Source organism: Pseudophryne corroboree, chromosome 3, assembly GCF_028390025.1.
Source record: "Pseudophryne corroboree isolate aPseCor3 chromosome 3, aPseCor3.hap2, whole genome shotgun sequence".
Taxonomy (NCBI): domain Eukaryota; kingdom Metazoa; phylum Chordata; class Amphibia; order Anura; family Myobatrachidae; genus Pseudophryne; species Pseudophryne corroboree.
Window position 1 is genome coordinate 666,696,716 of NC_086446.1, and position 20,481 is coordinate 666,717,196.

Here is a 20,481-nt window from a genome sequence, read left to right on the forward strand (position 1 = left end):
CAGCCCTGTAAAAGTATATGTACAGTATAATGGCAGCATACTGTACAGCCAATGAAGTTCAAAATTGACAGCATCTTTATGACATCACTATCAATGGAATTGTTCATTCTAGTACCCTGCACCTAATCACTCAGGCGGGCATAGTGTACTGTACTGTATTCAAAACTTAAGGGGCACATTTCTAAATGTGACATACAGTACACTTACAGTATCGCTACAGTACAGTAGGTCCAGGGTATTAGACAGAACACTACCTTTATAGACATTGTAACACACATTAGCATTGCCCTTATAAACATTATGACACACATCAGCATGCAGCCCTCCCACCCTTAACCATCTCAGTACTGTTCATTACAGTATAAATTTATTTCATGACAGATGATGCAGCACTCACCTGAATTCATCTTATTCACGTCATGTCACAGTAGTGCAGTTTATTCATGTCACAGTACTGTCCTTGATTCACGTTGTGTCACACAGTAGAGCACCTTATTCACGTTACTGTACTGTACGTCACAGTAGTGCAGTAGTATATCCACATTACGTCACAAAGTAGAGATCTGCCACAGTCATGAACCTTATAACACATTATGCAAGAGTAATGCACGTCAGAACACATTAGGCCACTGTAACATCCCTTTGAATAATTTCTGCCACAGTAACGTCCCTTAGAACACTGTACTATCTGAAACACAAATCTCCCTTATAACCGATAAATATTGACTGGAATTTTGGGAATAAAACACGGGACTGTCAGCGTGGGAGGCACTGCACAATACGACAAACTGCACATTACACTGCACAATACGCTGCAGGTACACTGCACGACACTGCATACTGTATGCACTGCACTGCGTAATACAACAAACTGCACATTACACTGCATGATACACTGCACTTTTCCCTGAAAAATATGATACTGTACAATGTACACTGCACAAAACACTGCAATTACCATATGTGTATACAGTACACTGCACGATGTGATTCACTATGCATTACACTCACTGCACAATACCATATACTGAATGTACACTGCATGACACGCTGCAATTACACAGCACGATACACTGTGATATACTGCATATACTGTACACTGCATGACACACTGCACAATCGTAGACCACATGGATTGTAAAGAACTATATATACACACAAGTTAAAAAAATAATAATGGTTTTTGTAAAACTCATGTCGATCTTTTTCCATGTCAATTTAACGGCCATGTCAACCTAAAATATAACTGTTGTCAACCAATTTCAAAAGCCACACCATCTAGGTCGACACCAGATCTAGGTCGACATGGTGTCGACCTAGATGGTGTCACCTTTGACATGGATAGTAAATGTAAGAAAATTTTAAAAAGGGTAAAAAAAATACAAATTGACCTTTTGACCCTGGTTAATGTTTGGGCCTTGTTTAACCATTTGTTTACCACAGATACAGTGCTGTATAGACCGGATACCTGCTGCTACAGCAGCCACCTGCTATAATGTACTGTACCTGTAACTACAATAACTTAAAGTACAGTAATCTACAGTGATGTACTGTACTTACAATCCCTTATGGCCTGAAGGCGCCTTGGAGTCCGGCGGACGAGGTCGCTCCACCTCCTCTGCAGCGACCTCACGGATCTCCTCCGGTTATATTTCCGGAGGATATCCCTGCTGGCCCTCCTGTAGGCCCGCACTTTCTCCTCGTTGCTGGCGAGACTTGTGTCCCGCCAGCGCACGAGGAGACGCAGCTCACCGAGCGCATAAGGACGGTCTCTTGCATCAGCCATGACTCCGTCCTTATGCGCACTGTGCGTCTCAGACGTCGTGCATCTCAGACTTCGTGCATTCCACGCATTCAGCGACGCCCGCTGAGGATTCCCAATTTCATGTGTGAAAGTACAGCAAGCAGCGCCCTGCCCCCTCCCTATTGGTGTTGGTTTATGCCTTAGGGGACACGGACGCTCGCATTTGTAAAGCACAGTATTTCCCATCGTCTCCCCCTACCCCCCTCGCCCTTACCCCCTGGGAGCCTACAATACTGTTTTGCTCACTCAGAATACACTCAATTCTACTCATTGCCGCTGGGTAGTGGCATTTAGCGTAAAGAATCGCTCCTGCAGATCTACTCTGATTTATGTGAAACTTGTGTGCATCCTTCCATTGGATGCACAGTATTAGAGACAAAAAAAAATATATTAAAGTGAATGTCACGGGAACACATAAACAAAAAAAAAAGGCTGGCACTTCCTTCCCATTGGTGATGGTTTATGCCGTAGGGGACTCGGACGCTCATATAATTGCATTTCAAAGCCACAGTATTTCCCATCGTCTCCCCCTACCCCGATCGCCCTTCCCCCCTGGGAGCCTGCACAGATCATGCAGTGGACAGGGAGGGAATTCAGGTCCTGTGCAATACACGAACGCTGAAAATCTACAGTACTGTTTTGCTCAACTCATTGCCGCTGTGTAGTTGCATTTAGCGTAAAGAATCGCTCCTGCAGATGTACTCCGATTTATATGTAACTTGTGTGCACCCTTCCATTGACTGTCTTACAATGAAAATAACATAATACAGTATATTATTACAATAAACAAAAAAAAAACATCCGGTCTCGAACCCTGGACCCCCAGCGTGGGAGGTGGGAGCCTTCATCGCTAGCCCACGACGCCCGCTGAGGATTCCCAATTTCATGTGTGAAAGTACAGCAAGCAGCGCCCTGCCCCCTCCCCATTGGTGTTGGTTTATGCCTTAGGGGACACAGACGCTCGCATTTGTAAAGCACAGTCTTTCCCATCGTCTCCCCCTACCCCCATCGCCTTTCCCCCCTGGGAGCCTACAATACTGTTTTGCTCACTCAGAATACACTCAATTCTACTCATTGCCGCTGGGTAGTGGCATTTAGCAGAAAGAATCGCTCCTGCAGATCTACTCTGATTTATGTGAAACTTGTGTGCATCCTTCCATTGGATGCACAGTATTAGAGACAAAAAAAATATATTAAAGTGAATGTCACGGGAACACATAAACAAAAAAAAAGGCTGGCACTTCCTTCCCATTGGTGATGGTTTATGCCGTAGGGGACTCGGACGCTCATATAATTGCATTTCAAAGCCACAGTATTTCCCATCGTCTCCCCCTACCCCCATCGCCCTTCCCCCCTGGGAGCCTGCACAGATCATGCAGTGGACAGGGAGGGAATTCAGGTCCCTGTGCAATACACGAACGCTGAAAATCTACAGTACTGTTTTGCTCAACTCATTGCCGCTGTGTAGTTGCATTTAGCGTAAAGAATCGCTCCTGCAGATGTACTCTGATTTATATGTAACTTGTGTGCACCCTTCCATTGACTGTCTTACAATGAAAATAACATAATACAGTATATTATTACAATAAACAAAACAAAAACATCCGGTCTCGAACCCTGGACCCCCAGCATGGGAGGTGGGAGCCTTCATCGCTAGCCCATGACGCCCGCTGAGGATTCCCAATTTCATGTGTGAAAGTACAGCAAGCAGCGCCCTGCCCCCTCCCCATTGGTGTTGGTTTATGCCTTAGGGGACACGGACGCTCGCATTTGTAAAGCACAGTCTTTCCCATCGTCTCCCCCTACCCCCATCGCCTTTCCCCCCTGGGAGCCTACAATACTGTTTTGCTCACTCAGAATACACTCAATTCTACTCATTGCCGCTGGGTAGTGGCATTTAGCGTAAAGAATCGCTCCTGCAGATCTACTCTGATTTATGTGAAACTTGTGTGCATCCTTCCATTGGATGCACAGTATTAGAGACAAAAAAAATATATTAAAGTGAATGTCACGGGAACACATAAACAAAAAAAAAGGCTGGCACTTCCTTCCCATTGGTGATGGTTTATGCCGTAGGGGACTCGGACGCTCATATAATTGCATTTCAAAGCCACAGTATTTCCCATCGTCTCCCCCTACCCCCATCGCCCTTCCCCCCTGGGAGCCTGCACAGATCATGCAGTGGACAGGGAGGGAATTCAGGTCCCTGTGCAATACACGAACGCTGAAAATCTACAGTACTGTTTTGCTCAACTCATTGCCACTGTGTAGTTGCATTTAGCGTAAAGAATCGCTCCTGCAGATGTACTCTGATTTATATGTAACTTGTGTGCACCCTTCCATTGACTGTCTTACAATGAAAATAACATAATACAGTATATTATTACAATAAACAAAAAAAAATACATCCGGTCTCGAACCCTGGACCCCCAGCGTGGAAGGTGGGAGCCTTCATCGCTAGCCCACGACGCCCGCTGAGGATTCCCAATTTCATGTGTGAAAGTACAGCAAGCAGCGCCCTGCCCCCTCCCCATTGGTGTTGGTTTATGCCTTAGGGGACACGGACGCTCGCATTTGTAAAGCACAGTCTTTCCCATCGTCTCCCACTAGCCCATACCCAGACGCTCATTTACTGTACATGTATTTTAAAAGCACAGTGTTTATACATTGTATTGTGTGTTTATACTTTGTATTGTACATTCTTCCTTTTACACAATTACTGTTGTTGCGTCTCCATACAGTACAGTAGGTCACCATCTTTTTCCACCGCCTCCCGTTACGCCTACAGTATTGACATTACAGTCGTCACTGACCAATTGCAAGAGCTGTAGATCAATCCGCCGCTATACTGTACGATCGAAAGTACTGGATTAGTGGAGCATTAGCCACCCAGTGGTGGAGATGTGTAATGCATGCTGAGTATCTAGACCGCCTCAACGCGTCTGCCTGCGATTAAACTCAGCTATCGCCCTAGCGTGTCTAGACGGCCGTCTAGCTGGAGAATCGGTCAAGATGAAGGTGGCTACATCTGTACCACATGCAGTGGCAGTGAGGCATCTTCTTCTGCCTTTCATGATCATGCAAGACCTTTTCACTCAAGTCTAGAAGAGGTGTAAAAAAATTAAAATCACTAAGGCAGTAGAACAACCTGCGTTCAGAAAAAGAAATGTCACAAATCCCTGAGGATAGTCTAAGTATGTCCACGAGGGGTGGTCTTTAGTTTGCTGGTGGGCGGGCTCCCGATGACCAGCATACCAGTGCTGGAATCCCAATGGCAGGCATACCGACAGCTTTTCTCCCTCTTGGGGGTCCACGACCCCCCGTAGGGAGAATAGATAGTGCAGCATGGCGAGCGAAGTGAGTCCACAAGGGGCTCATTTGCGCTCACCCAGCTGTTGGTATGCCGGTGGTCAGGATTCCAGCACCGGTATGCTGGCTGCCGGGAGCCCAACTGCCGGCATAACATACTACAGCCATCCACAAGTGTTGTGTGGGAGCTTACATTTTCTGATACTGTAATAGCAGAGAAGTTGCCTTCCACCATTTCTGCTCCCTCTGCTAATGTGGGGATGAGCAGAAGAAAAATAGCTGATGGCAGAAATTGAGGATGCCACTGAGGAAGTGCAAAAGGATGAAAGGAATATTTGTGTTGCTGATGCTGGTGCTAATGAACAAGTTGACAATATTGTCTGTGTAAGTAGGGCACCAATGGAAGCAGCTCTTGATCATGACAAGAAGATTGTCATGCCTGGGCATATACCTAAAAATTCAACTATTATGTGTGGAATTATTTTTACACAAATCCTGACAATTGTCGAGGCATCTGTAGTGTTTTTAAAACCACAGTAAAGAGAGGTATGGATTTTAACCATCTAGGAACTTCTTCCCTGTTACATAATTTGCAGCAAACTCATGAAAAGTTTTTGACAACATCAGAAATTGGTGCTAAAAATAAAAAGCAGTACAACATCAGCTAGCCCCCTTCTCTCAACAAGATCCCAGCAACTGCAATCTCCACCACCAACACCTTCATCCTCCATATCATCAGAAATGATCAAAGTTAATCCCGCATACATTTTGTTAAGGCTAGATGACTCCTCCCCTATCCAGAATTCCACAGAAGAATCCTTCATTGCTAAGCATGCTGCCACTGGGGAGGAATCTTCATACTAGAAGTAGAGATGTGTGGCTGGCACTTTTCGTGTTTTGGTTTTGGTTCTAATTCCACTTTCATGTTTTGGTTTTGGCTTGGTTTTTGCCAAAACCACCCTTTCGAGTTTTGGTTTTGGATCTGGATGAATTTTGAAAAAACTATAAAAACATCTAAAATCACAGAATTTGGGGGTAATTTTGCTCCTACGGTATTATTAACCTCAATAACATTCATTTCCAGTCTATTCTGAACACCTCATACCTCACAATATTATTTTTAGGCCTAAAAGTTGCACCGAGGTGGCTGTATGACCAAGCTAAGCGACACAAGTGTGCGGAACAAACACCTGGCCCATCTAGGAGTGGCACTGCAGTTGCAGACAAGATGGCACTATTCAAAAACTAGTCCCCAAACAGCACATGATGCAAAGAAGAAAAAGAGTTGCAATTAGGTAGCTGGATGGCCAAGCTAAGTGACACAAGTGTGCGGTACATACACCTGGCCCATCTAGGAGTGGCACTGCAGTGACAGACAGGATGACACTTTTCAAAAACAAGGCCTCAAAAAACACCTAATGAAAAGATGTCGAAGAGGTGCAATGAGGTAGCTGTATGACTAAGCCAAGTGACACAAACAATTCCCACTGGAATTATACGTCCAAATCACTGTAATTAAATGGCAAAATCACTGTAATTATACGTCCAAATCACTGGAATAATACATCGAAATCACTGGAATTAAATGGCAAAATCACTGGAATTAAATGGCAAAATCACATGAATTATACGTCCAAATCACTGGAATTAAATGGCAGTACCACTGAACATATACAGAAGTGTCAGACAGGATGGCACTTTAAAAAAAATAGTCCTCGGGGGCGTTGCTTGGCCAGCTAACTGTGCAGACATTTGGAGTGTGAGCTCCTGCTCCAACGGCAGCCTACAGTGCCTTAATTTGCCCACCGGATCGACCTGAGCCCCAGTCAGCTGTGCCCCATCACCTGGCTTAGTGCTGCGGAGCCGGAGGACGGCCCCTCCGTCCTTGCAGGTTGCGGCCTATACATCACCCCTGTGCCGGGACCTAGATTTAAGCGCTCCCCCATCTGGACTCTGCTGTCTCCTACAGCGCCTTGTTCCAGCTGCGGCTACCCAGCCCCCGAGCCTCCCGCATACCTACACGCTGAGTGGTGCCGCTGGGACTCTGCTCCGGCCACCGACGCTCTGCTCGTACCACACCAGAGGATCTGCGGCCGCCATCTTGCCTGTGGAGTGCGGCTATTGCTTCCGGCATCGGGACCCTTCAGCGGCTGTGATCGCTGGTCCTGCGGCTGGCTGGCGCAGGCTGCATCGGGGTGGTGAGTGTGGTGGAGGAGACGCCTTGGTTCGGGTGTTCCCCCTCCGTTTTTTTCCCCTTTCCATAGTCTCTGGCCCTGGGCTACCTCTGTGACCAGGCTGCTGACCCTTCCCTGGAGGCAGTGCTGGTCCTCTCCACGGCATATATATATTGGGGCTGAGCACACTAAGCCCCTGAGTTATAACGGGCACTTTGGACTGTTTTACTGGGCACTGCAGTGGTGAAGAGGTAGCCCCCTTGTGTATGCTAAAAATATGACTGTCAGCGCGGGGTACGCAGTGATCCCTGTACTACACTGAGCCTCTGTGCTGTACTCCCCATATCTCCGCAGCAACTGCCCTGCTCCTGGTACACCTCTCCTGGCACTCTTGCCTCCCCCTGGTGGTAGCCAAGAAGTATCGTGGGGCAGCCCCAGCAGTACCAGTACCACACGCCATTTCGGTCCAATATCTCCTGGAGCCTTGTGGCGTCCGTGTCCTACCAGCTCACCCTGTTACGGTCCATCTTTGCTGACTGTTCCTCTGGGGCGCTCACCTGCTAGTAGATCTATGTTGTTTAACATTATCACTGTGAGTTCGCTCTAAGTACTCCATTTCTGCTGCACTGTTTTTCACCTAATAATGCTGCCCTGATCACCCAATATCCCATCCCAGAGCTTTCTTCTCTGTTAGTGGGTAATCTGATATTACTCTTTTGCTACCTATAACTACTACGTACAGAAAAGATCTTGCTATATTATGAGCCGTATCGCACCGATTATATTATTATTATATATTATTATTATTATTATTATATAGCTAATACCCACTTTTTTCTAAAAAGTAATGTAGCATGATTGCTCTGGGTGGGAGATGGCACACCGCCAAGCCTCATCACCCCCAATTTTAGGGATTATTGTATTTGTAGTTGTATATTTGTATTTGTTACTCGGGTTTATCCCCCGACTTTTGAATCCCACACTTGAGCTCTTCCCTTTTCGTAGGAGCTCACTTGTTGTAGTTGACAGCCTTATTTTTGGCTGTATCAACTACTCCCCCCCCTGTCTTTGCTTTCTAGTTGTGTTTATATATTTTTTTAAAGTCTAGCTTTTTTTTTTTTCTCTCTGTCCCTTGACCATGCCGTTCACATGTCTTACCATTAACACTAAGGGCCTTAACACTCCACAGAAGCGATCTCACTTGTTCCATTCATTAAAACGCCTCCGGGGCGAATGTATTTTTCTCCAGGAAACCCACCTCAAATCAGGGAGTCATCCCTCATTAGCCTCCAAACACTACCCGAATGTATATTATTCTAACAATGCCTCTAAGCGGAATGGAGTGGCCATACTGCTCCAATCCACGTTTCCCTTTGTGCTTTCTGACTCCAGAAGTGATCCCTAGGGTCGATTTCTTAGCCTTAGGGGAAAATTAGGACATGAGGAGGTGACCTTAGCCAACATCTATGCCCCTAACTCAGGCCATTCCCAGTTTTTCAATAAGTTTTTTCATATCCTCTCGGAATTTAGAAGTGGTAAAACACTTTTAAGTGGGGATTTTAATACAGTCCAACTTCCATCGTTAGACAAATCTGGTACCCATGATGACAAGACCACCATCCCGGGCTCTGCGGCCCTACGTAAACACATGGCCGAGGCTGGGCTATTTGACATCTGGAGATCCCTCAATCCCTCAGTAAGGGACTATACCTTTTATTCTAACCCCCATGACACCTACTCCCGTATTGATCTTTTTCTGGGATGTGCTTCCCTTTCTCAAATTGCACTTCATTCCTCCATTTCTCCTAATTCATGGTCTGATCATTCTATTCTCGAAGCTTCCTTCGGGCTCTTGGAGTCCACTTCGGGTAGGCCCTCCTGGAGACTGAATAAGACACTCCTGATGCTTCCTCAGTTTCAGGATATGGTTAAAAACTGCCTGCAGGAATACTTCCGTCTTAATACGTCTGAAGATGTCCCTATCCCCACGGTTTGGGAGGCGCATAATTCTGTGATTAGGGGACATATGATTCAATTCACCTCTCGCCGAAAGAAGTCTCAAGAAGCCTTGATTATATCTCTTACCTCGTCCATCGCTTCTTTGGATCGAGAGCACAAAAGGACGATGTCCAGAAAGACATGGTCTCAGCTCTCTCAAAAACGGGCAGAGTTACAAATGCTTCTAGCTGAACGTGTTGAGAGGAGTCTCAGGTGGGCCAATCAAATGTTTTACGATAAGAGTAATAAAGCACATACCTTGCTATCCCATAGACTTAGAGCTAAACGGGCATCACAGATCATTTCTGCGATCAAAAGTCCCTCCGGTTCATTGCTTTATAACCCTAAAGATATTAATGGTGCGTTTACTCATTATTACAAAGCTTTATATAATCTGTCTGCCCCGTCTGACACTGAATCCCATGTTCAGGGTATTCAACAATATTTGGACTCTTGTACGCTTTCCAGTATCTCTGAATCTACGGCCCGGACCACGGACGCAGATATCACAGAAGAAGAACTTCCCTCGGCCCTTAAGTCACAGAAACCATCTAAGGCCCCTGACCCCGACGGTCTTACTATGTCCTACTATAAATCGTTTGTGCAACTACTTTCTCCCCAGTTGATCCGCTTGTTCAATTCCATTCTACATGGTGCCTCCTTCCATCCTGACTCGACTGTCTCTAGAATTATTGTTATTCCCAAACGTGGGAAGGACCCCTCTCTTTGCGCTAGCTAACGTCCCAGTTCCCTGATCAACACAGATCTTAAACTATTTGCCAAGATTTTGGCCACTATGTTGAATGTAGTTCTATCTTCTTTAATACACCCTGACCAGGTAGGTTTCATCCCTCAGCGCCAAGCCTCAGATAATACTAGACGTACTATAGATTTGATTCACCACTCCACTACTCATAGGATTCCATCGGTGGTCTTGGCCCTGGACGCAGAAAAGTCATTTGACCGCCTTTTATGGCCTTTTATGTTTAAAACTCTAGCCTCAGTTTGTATATCAGGAAATTTTAAGCAGTCTATTAAGTCTCTCTACTTGCACCCTTCTTCTACGGTAATGACAAATGGATTTCATTCGCCACACTTCGCTCTGGGAAATGGGACGAGACAGGGGTGCCCCCTATCCCCTCTTATTTTTGCAATTTGCATAGAGCCATTGGCAGTTAGAATTAGAGCTAACCCTGATATTGGGGGCATCAAGGTAGGAGATGACCAATGCAAGTTGTCTCTTTTTGCCGACGATATTCTCCTTACTTTGACTAATCACTTAATATCGCTACCCAACCTCCAATCAGAACTACAAATGTACGGCTCCCTCTCTGGATACAAAATTAATAGCTCTAAGTCTGAAGCCATGGCTCTCTGTGTTCCCTCACAACAACTCTCTATGCTCATTACCTCTTTTCCTTTTATCTGGTGTCCTTTGTACATTTTCGGTATCGCCTGCCTAGTGAAGTGGAACCTAGATGGGATTTGGTACCGGGGACACAATACCTCCATCAATTGTCTAAATCCCATTGCACTAATGGCAGATACCGGACGCACATCTAACACCAACATAAGTGTCAAGGCCTCAGTTATCCGCTTTGCAACAGGATGACTGCTGTCATATTTCATCTTCCTCACAAAGTACTGTTGGACAGTCAATTGCTTACTGGAAGTAGTAAAAGTGGTCTTCCGACTTCCCCTCTTGGATGATGATCGACTCCCAGCAGCAACGACAGCAGTGGCAGCAACAGCAGGCATACCACTCAAAGATCCTCCGGAGGAATCCAGGTTAGGAGAGGACTCCTCAGTCTTGACAGTGACATGGCCTGCAGGACTATGGACGATCCTGACTGAGGAGGAAGTTGACGTTGAGGGAGTTGGTGGTGTGGCTTGCAGGAGCTTGGTTACAGCTCTTACCCAAAGTTTCACAAAGTGACACTGACTTATGATGAATGCGCTGCAGGTGACATATAAGGGAGGATTTTCCTAGGTGGTTAACATCCTTACCCCTACTTGTTACAGATTGACAGAGGCAACAGATGGCTTGACACCTGTTGTCCGGATTTGTGGAGAAATAATTCCACAACGAAGAGGTGGCTTTTTTGGTAGTTTGCCCAGGCATCACAATGGGCTTCTTCATCCCACGGACAACAGGTGTCTTCCCCAGTGCCTGACTTAAACAAACCACATCACCATCAGAATCCTCATCATCAACTTCCTCCTCAGCGCCAGCAACACTCATATCCTCATCCTGGTGTACTTCAACAGTGACATCTTCAATTTCAATATCAGGAACTGGACTGTGGGTGCACCTTCCAGCACTTGCAGGGGGTGTGCAAATGGTGGAAGGAGCCACCTCTTCCCGTCCAGCGTTTCGAAGGTCAGGCATTGCAACCTCCGACACACTTGGACTCTCCTTGGGGATTTGTGATACCATCTCAGAACGCACAGTTCTTTTCTGTGCTTTTTCCAGCTTAACTTTTCTAGTGGGAGGATGAGGGCTTCCATCGTCATGTGAAGCTGAACCACTAGTCATGAACATAGGCCAGGGCCTCAGCCATTTCTTGCCACTCCGTGTCGTAAATGGCATATTGGCAAGTTTACGTTTCTCCTCAGACCATTTAACATTCTTTTTTTTTGTGTCTTTTACTAAACTTTGGCTTTTTGGACTTTACATGCCCTCTACTATCACATTGGGCATCGGCCTTGGCAGACAATGTTGATGGCATTTCAATGTCTATGTCATGGCTAATGGCAGCAGCTTCAGAACTAGGAGGAAGTGGTTCTTGATCTTTCCCTATTTTATCCTCCAAATGTTTGTTCTCCATTATTTTCCTGGAGTTATATAACACAATATGCGGCACAGGAGTATACCTAACAGGGCAAACCCTGTAAAAATTATTTGGATTAAATATTAATAACCCCTTTATTTGGAGTAAATAATATACAGCACAGGACAGCACCACTGAACTTATATGGCAGCACCACTGGACTGGATTTATATGGAATTATATGGATTTATATGGAATTATACAGCAGGATAACAGGAATTATACAGCAGTATCACAGGAATTATATGGCAATATCACTGAAATTTTACCGCAATATCACAGGAATTATATGCCAGTATTCTAAAAATTATACGGCAATATCACAGGAATTATATGCCAGTATTCCGAGAATTATACGGCAATATCACATGAAATATTCGCCAGTATTCCAAGAATTATACGGCAATGTCACAGGAATTATATGCCAGTATTCAGAGAATTAAACAGAAATGTCGCAGGAATTATACGCCAGTATTTAGAGAATTATACGGCAATGTCACAGGAATTATGCACCAGTACACCGAGAATTATATGGCAAAATCACAGGAATTATACGGCAATATCATAGGATTTATATGCCAGTATTCTGAGAATTATACGGCAATATCACAGGAATTATACGCCAATATCACGGGAATTATATGGCAATATCACTGTAATTATACTGCAATTTCACAGGAATTATACTCCAATATCCCGAGAATTATACGGCAATATCACTGTAATTATACGCCAGTATCATTGGAATTATACGGCAATATCACGGGAATTATACAGCAATATCACTAGTATGATACGCCAGTAACACTGGGTATATGGCAGCAGAGGACACCAACACTGTGACTGGTCACTGGACTGATGCTGCACAAGAGAGACACTACCCCTGGTCTGATGCAAGACATAACATCAAAACTGCAAGGGACTTATACAGCAGCACTGGGGACATATAGCAGCAGAGGACAGCACCACTTGGACTGGTCACTGGACTGATGCTGCACAAGAGAGACATTGCCCCTGGTCTGATGCAAGACAACACCACAAAACTGCATGGGACTTATACAGCAGCCAGCAGCACTGGGGACATATAGCAGCAGAGGAAACCAACACTGTGACTGGCTGGACTGATGCAGCATAAGACACTGACTACACTGGACTGAGCAGCACAAGACAGCACTAGAATCACCACCCCACTTTCCCGCCCTCACACAGACACTGAGGACGGAGACACGTCCTCTCACTACACTCTCCGAGACTGGAGTGAAAATGGGTGTGATGCGTAGCTCTTTATATGGAATCCAAATCCCGCGAGAATCCGACAGCAGGATGATGACATTTTACCTCGTTCTGGTTTCCAAATCAGGCGGGAAAACCAAAGCCTGACTCAGAACCAGGCACGAATGGTAAAGTCCGGTAGGGTTTGGTTCTCAGAGAACTGAACCCGCTCATCCCTAATATATACCCCTTTTTCATAGAATTTAATTATTCCTTTCTCAATATCAGGAATAGTAGCTCTTCCATCAAAATATAGTAACTGTAGCAACATAGATTTAACTTCTTGTAGTAAGGGAGGAGAGGAAACAGTCCAGTTACATAGTATGGTCTTTTTGGCTACCGTTACAATTATAGTTATCAAAGGCTGAAGTTTCTTTTTTCGACCTTGTAAATCCCAGTTATCAAAATTTGCGCAAAGCATCACCAAAGGGTCTTTTATCAGAGAAATCTTACATATCTTATTAATAAACATTATTATATTATCCCAGAACTTCCTAATCTTCCCACATATAATGATAAAAGGATGTTTGTGAACCTTTACATTTTAAACAATTACCCGTTATTCCCGGGATAATGTATTTTATCTGGCTCTGAGAAATATATGAATGGAAAATACTTTGAAAACTGTGCGCACTAAATTTGGAGTGCAACTAAACAATACACATTAATATGCATCCACAAACATATTAGAAGCAATGTTTACAAAAAGAAAATGCTGTGTACAGATAATAGCGCTCTCCAATCACCACATAACAACCATTACACCTTTAAGTGATACACTTCAATTTGAAAAAAACCCTGAAGATGATTATCGCCAAAGATATGATTGAGTCCACTTATGCAATTAACTGTCCTCCTTATTGTATCCAGGACAAATGTATAACCTGAAAAATAAGTATCTCCTAGTACTTATAGCAGGTGACAATGTGGAGAAACTTAGAAAACACAGATATAGTGTAGCAGTCCTTAAAATTTAAACACAATTTATTTTCAAGGTTGCACTTACAAACATTAAAGTTAAAACAGCATATCAAAAAGAACTCTGTGGAGCATATCACCAATCCCAGATGGTAGTCTCTCAAGGGGAAAATCCTCAGGCACCAGATGTAAGCGGTGAACAGGGTGCCAAACTCTGGCTGCACGGCTCCCCGTCAGACAGGATAGTCCCCAGGAAAGGATGGATAAGTCCAAGAGTCATCATACACATACGAGCCACGCTCTACACGTTTTGGACCGTTGGTCCTTCGTCAGAAGCGTGATTAGACTGGCTCGGGCATGCACTTTTTAAACCCTAAACAATGGTTACACAGCTGGGTTCCATTGCCGCTAATCGGCATCCTCCCGGTGAAGTACTTCCGCTCTCGAACGAGCGACAGGAAGCAGTTCCATGAGTGACATCATGAAAGAGTTTATTCTGGACAGTATAAAATTCATTATATTGAATAATTACTTTTTTTTGATGGTGCGTTCTATCTACAACACATTGGCACTGCCATGGGCACCAGGTTCTCCCCCAGTTATGCAAATTTGTTCATGGCATACTGGGAAGACCAGCAGATTTGGCCTGGTGGCAAGCTGGTGGTGAGCCTGGTGTCCTGGCAGCACTATATAGACGATGTGTTATTTGTCTAGCAAGGTGATAGCAAATCCCTTAAGATTTTCTGTGATGAGTTAAACATCAATGATATATCGATGAAATTGGTGTTTAACACCAGAGAGTCAGAGGTTTCCTTTTTGGATCTGAGTGTCTACATTGCTAACGGGCAAGTTAACACTAGAACCTACAGGAAGATGACAGATTCAAATGGTTTTATAGACAGAGCTAGCGAGCATCATGCAAACTGGCTGGATGGTATTCCTTTCAGCCAGTTTGCAAGAATATAAAGGAATTGTATAGATGCACAGATTTGTGATCAGCAATTGGATGAGATTTCAGACCGGTTTGTGAAAAAAGGTTATCCTCCTAATTTATTGGAAAAAGCAAGAAAAAATATATCCACTATAGAGAGGGATACCCTATTAAGAGTTAAAAATAAACCTGAGTCACCTGACGATAAATTTAAGTGGGCTTTCATTAGTCAATTTAACCAGTCTTTTAAGGGTATAGAATGGGTTTTTAGATCCAACTGGAATATTCTTAAACAAGATTCAGTCTTAAGACCAGTGCTACCTGAAAAGCCCATTTTTGTGTATAGGAAAGCTCCTTCTTTAAAAAACCAACTGATTAAGAGCAGTTTGGAGAATGAGTCAAGACAGAGCATAAGACCAAAGGGCTTTCACCGGTGCGGTGATTGCTTGATGTGCAAAAACATTAAGTCAACATCACGTAAAATGACTGAATTTACGGTGAATGGCCAGTCCTATCCGATAAGGAAATTTATCACATACCACTCCAGAAATGTTGTTTACATTCTGGAGTGTGTATGTGGTCTGTTCTACGTTAGGAGAACTTGCAGATGTACAAAGGTTAGATGGGCAGAACACATCTACAACATACGCATCTTAGCTGTGAAGTACTTTATCTCACTCCTACATGATTCTCATCCCTGCAACTTCTATGCTTATTTTATGAATTGTGATAGGTAACCTGTGTCTTTGTTTATAGTTATTCCTAACCACTACTATAGTAGGAATTCACTGTGTACTAGTGGAGGATGTCCTGCTCTATTGTTATTCACACCTGTAGCTGACCTTTTGTTGTGGGTGGGGTCTCAGTGGGTGGGTGTTGTTAGCAATCTAGACTGTATCTTTATTTAATCAGTACATACTTGGCTGTAAACCTCTGGCTGTGTAGCATCTTAGCTGTGAAGTATGTTAGTGTTAAGTATGGCGATATGACCTTGGAGATAATCGGAGATGAACAGGAGAAGAACAGAAGGACAGCAGACTATCTTCCACACCTGCAATCAACAGCCTACAGAGAGTAACCTAATCCAGTACCACCAACGCCTGCAATCCACACAGCCTGGACACTGACCTCCCTGTCTGCTTAAGTAACAGCCATACTGCTCTCACACATTGCTTTCTGCTCCTCATTTATACTCTCTTCAACCACTGTGTAACATTCTCAGTGTTTCCATTCCCTCCATTATTTACAGAAAAACTGGTCTCCACTGTCTCTGCTTTGACTACATCCCCCTTCTCATTGTTATTTATTTATTACAGCCACTCCATTCAATACTATTCCTCTGAACAACACTACTGAACAGGAATTATGGCTCCTCGATCCTGTCCCATACCAATCCTCACTGCTAGATCACCCGCCACCCAAATTTCCAGACTACCCACACGCATTCAGAACCCAGGCAACCTGATCCCCATTTCCCCCGTCCCCTCCCTTCCCTTCTCCTGTGCACTCTGGAATGCTAGATCAATCTGCAACAAGTTGCCAACTATCCACGACCTCTTCATCTCCCACTCTTTTAACCTTCTCGCCATCACTGAAACCTGGCTCTCCTCCTCTGACACCACCTCCCCTGCTGCCCTCTCCTACGGAGGCCTCTCCTTCACCCACACGGTCAGACCTGATGGCCGCCAGGGTGGAGGTGTGGGCATCCTTCTCTCTCCTAACTGCACCTTTCGTGTCATCCCACCTGAGCCCTCCCTCACCTTCTCCACCTTTGAGGTCCACACAATCCGCCTCTTCTACCCCATTCACCTCCATGTGGCAGTGATCTACTGCCCCCTGGCCGCTGTACGCCTTTCCTTGACAACTTTGCTGCCTGGCTTTCCCAATTTCTCTCCTCCAACCTCCCCTCTATCATCCTCGGTGACTTTAACATCCCTATCGACATCACTAATGCAGCTTCCTCTAACCTTCTTGCTCTTTCCACCTCCTTTGGACTTTCTCAATGGTACTCCACCCCTACTCACAATCTCGGCCACTCCCTCGACCTTGTCTTCACCCACCGATGTGATCTCTCTGATTTCTCTAACTCTTCCTTCCCTCTCTCTGACCACCATCTGCTTTCTTTCACCCTCTCATCTTCCCCTCTCTGCTCCACACCCAGACCCACCATCACCAGACGCAATCTCGGGTCCCTCAACCCCGCTATCATGTCCTCCCTCGAGACCTTCCTCTCTCCTCTTTCCACTTTGACTTGTCCCAACCAGGCAGCCTCCTTCTATAACTCTTCCCTTACTGCTGCTCTTGACTCGGTGGCCCCCCTCTCATCTGTCCCCATCCGCCGCTCCAAACCCCAACCCTGGCACACCAAACTCACACGATTCCTACAAAAATGTTCACGGTCTGCAGAACGCTCCTGGAGGAGATCCCACTCTCTGGCGGACTTTCTCCATTTCAAGTTTATCCTCTCTTCCTATAGCTCTGCTCTTTCTCTCGCCAAGCAATCCTTTTTCCAAACACTCATCTCTTCTCAGTCCTCCAGTCCACGCCGACTCTTTGAAACTTTCAACACTCTCCTTCGCCCCCCTCCTCCTCCCCTCCCCTCTTCCCTCACTCCCACTGACTTTGCCTCCTTCTTCATCTCCAAAATTGAGGATATTCAAAATTCCATCTCCTCCTGTCGCCCCTCTGCTGCCCCCCTGCTTCCACCATCCCTCCCGTCCATCTATCCCACCCTGTCCTGCTTCCGTCCCACCTCAGACAAGGAAGTCCACTCCCTCATCTTATCCTCTCCCCCCACAACCTGCCACTTGGACCCCCTCCCCTCCCGTCTTCTCCGCTCCCTCCCCCCCACTGCCTGCTCCCACCTTGCTCACCTCTTTAACCTATCGCTCTCTACTGGCATCTTTCCCTCACCATTCAAACATGCTCTGGTGTCCCCTATTCTCAAAAAAGCCAACCTCGACCCTTCATCACTCACTAGCTACCGCCCCATCTCTCTTCTCCCTTTCGCCTCCAAACTACTTGAACGACTGGTCTACAGCCATCTCACAAGCTACCTCTCTGACCACTCCATCCTTGATCCACTACAATCTGGCTTTCGCCCACTCCACTCCACCGAGACTGCCCTGGTGAAAGTCACCAGTGACCTGCTTTCGGCCAAATCCAAGGGCCACTTCTCTTTGTTCATCCTTCTGGACCTCTCTGCTGCCTTTGACACCGTGGATCACCCTCTCCTCCTCCGCACACTCCAAAATGTTGGCCTCTCTAGCACCGTCCTTGACTGGTTTACCTCATACCTCACTAACCGCTCCTTCTCTGTGTCTGCCTCCGGAACCACCTCACACCCTTCCATCCTTCCTGTTGGTGTCCCTCAGGGTTCTGTCCTAGGCCCCCTTCTGTTCTCCCTCTACACCTCTTCCCTGGGTGCGCTCATTAACTCCTTTGGCCTTCAATACCACCTCTATGCTGATGACACACAACTCTACCTCTCCTCTCCTGATCTGTCCCCCTCTGTCCTCTCTCAGGTCTCCAGCTGCCTCTCTGCCATCTCCTCCTGGATGTCTGAGCGCTCTCTGAAGCTCAACATCGATAAAACTGAACTTATTATCTTTCCCCCAGCCAGAGCAACACCCCCTACAAATATCTCTATCACTGTTGACAACACTATCATCTCCCCCATTCCCCAACTCCGCTGCCTGGGCGTCACTCTTGACTCCTCCCTCTCCTTTGCACCCTACATCCAAGCTCTGGCGCAATCTTGTTAGTTCCAGCTACGCAACATTGCTCGCATCAGGCCATTTCTCTCCCAGAGTGCAACTAAACTTATCATCCACTCACTGGTCATCTCACGACTCGACTACTGCAATGTGCTCCTCACTGGCCTCACTTGCTCCCACATCGCTCCCCTCCAATCTGTCCTCAACTCTGCAGCTAGGCTCATCTTCCTCTCCCGCCGCTCCACTTCTGCCACTCCCCTTCAACAAAATCTACACTGGCTCCCATTCCCCTACAGAATCCTCTTCAAACTCCTCACCCTCACATACAAGGCCATCTCTAATTCCACTGCTCCCTACATCTCCAACCTCCTCTCCCTTCATACTCCCTCCCGCCCACTACGGTCGGCTGATGACCGTCGCCTCTCCTCTGCCTTTGTCACTGCTTCCCATGCACGAGTTCAGGATTTTGCCCGTGCTGCACCCCTTCAGTGGAATGCGCTCCCCCGCTCCATTAGACTCTCCCCGACCTTGCAAAGCTTCAAACGGGCATTGAAAACCCACCTATTTATCAAAGCGTACCCCTCCAATGCATAACCTAGTCCTTAGGCTGCTCCTCCATCCCCCTGCCCCATGCCTTGGACATCTCTGCTTTGCTCGCATACCACCATCAGGCTTCTACCTGCTTGCTTGCACCTCATGTCATCGGTCTGTTGCCCCTCCCCACTAGATTGTTAGCTCTTCAGAGCAGGGCCCTCTTTCCTCTTGTCTAAGCCCTCTTCTTTACACATTTCACTCAGCGACCATCTTTACCTGCTTTTTCTCCTGCTGGTAAAGGCTCATCTCTACCTATGGCCGCCAGCCCCAAGTAGTACAATGATTACTCCTTCGCTACTTACATCTAAGCTGTATTATGTTTTGAGAATTGTGTTGCTCTTTGTTACCTGCACTCCATTTTTGTTATTTATTTACTGTTATGCTAAGTTTTGTCTCTCTGTACTGTCCTTTGTACGGCGCTGCGAAACACTTGTGGCGCCCTATAAATAAAATGTAATAATAATAATAATAATAATAATACGCAAAGGCCTGGAAACCCATACAGTTCCTTTACATTTAAAAAAAACCACACAATTCAAAATAATGTTTTTTCAAATCCTTCTGTGGGATTCAAATAATTCTCCCTAGATGTAGAACTAGAGATATGGAGAAAAGGCTAGCACAAGCTGAAATGAGGTGGATTCACCGTTTGGGAACCCTTGTTCCCAGGGGTCTAAATGGTGAATTCGAACTGAAGTGTTTTTTACCGTAAATATGACTCTTCTCTGCTTTCCCACTTGTTTCTGCAAAAAAACTTTTAGATATTTTTAATTTTTTAAAAATGTATGTTATTTACAATTGTTTTTTTATTTTGTGTTTCATATGCTGTCTCTTACGATAAGCTTGGGACTGAGATCCTGGTTTTATGAACATTCCAATATCTCTATGGACATTCTACTATTGCCTATATAAAGGACCGGCTAAGTATGGTTTC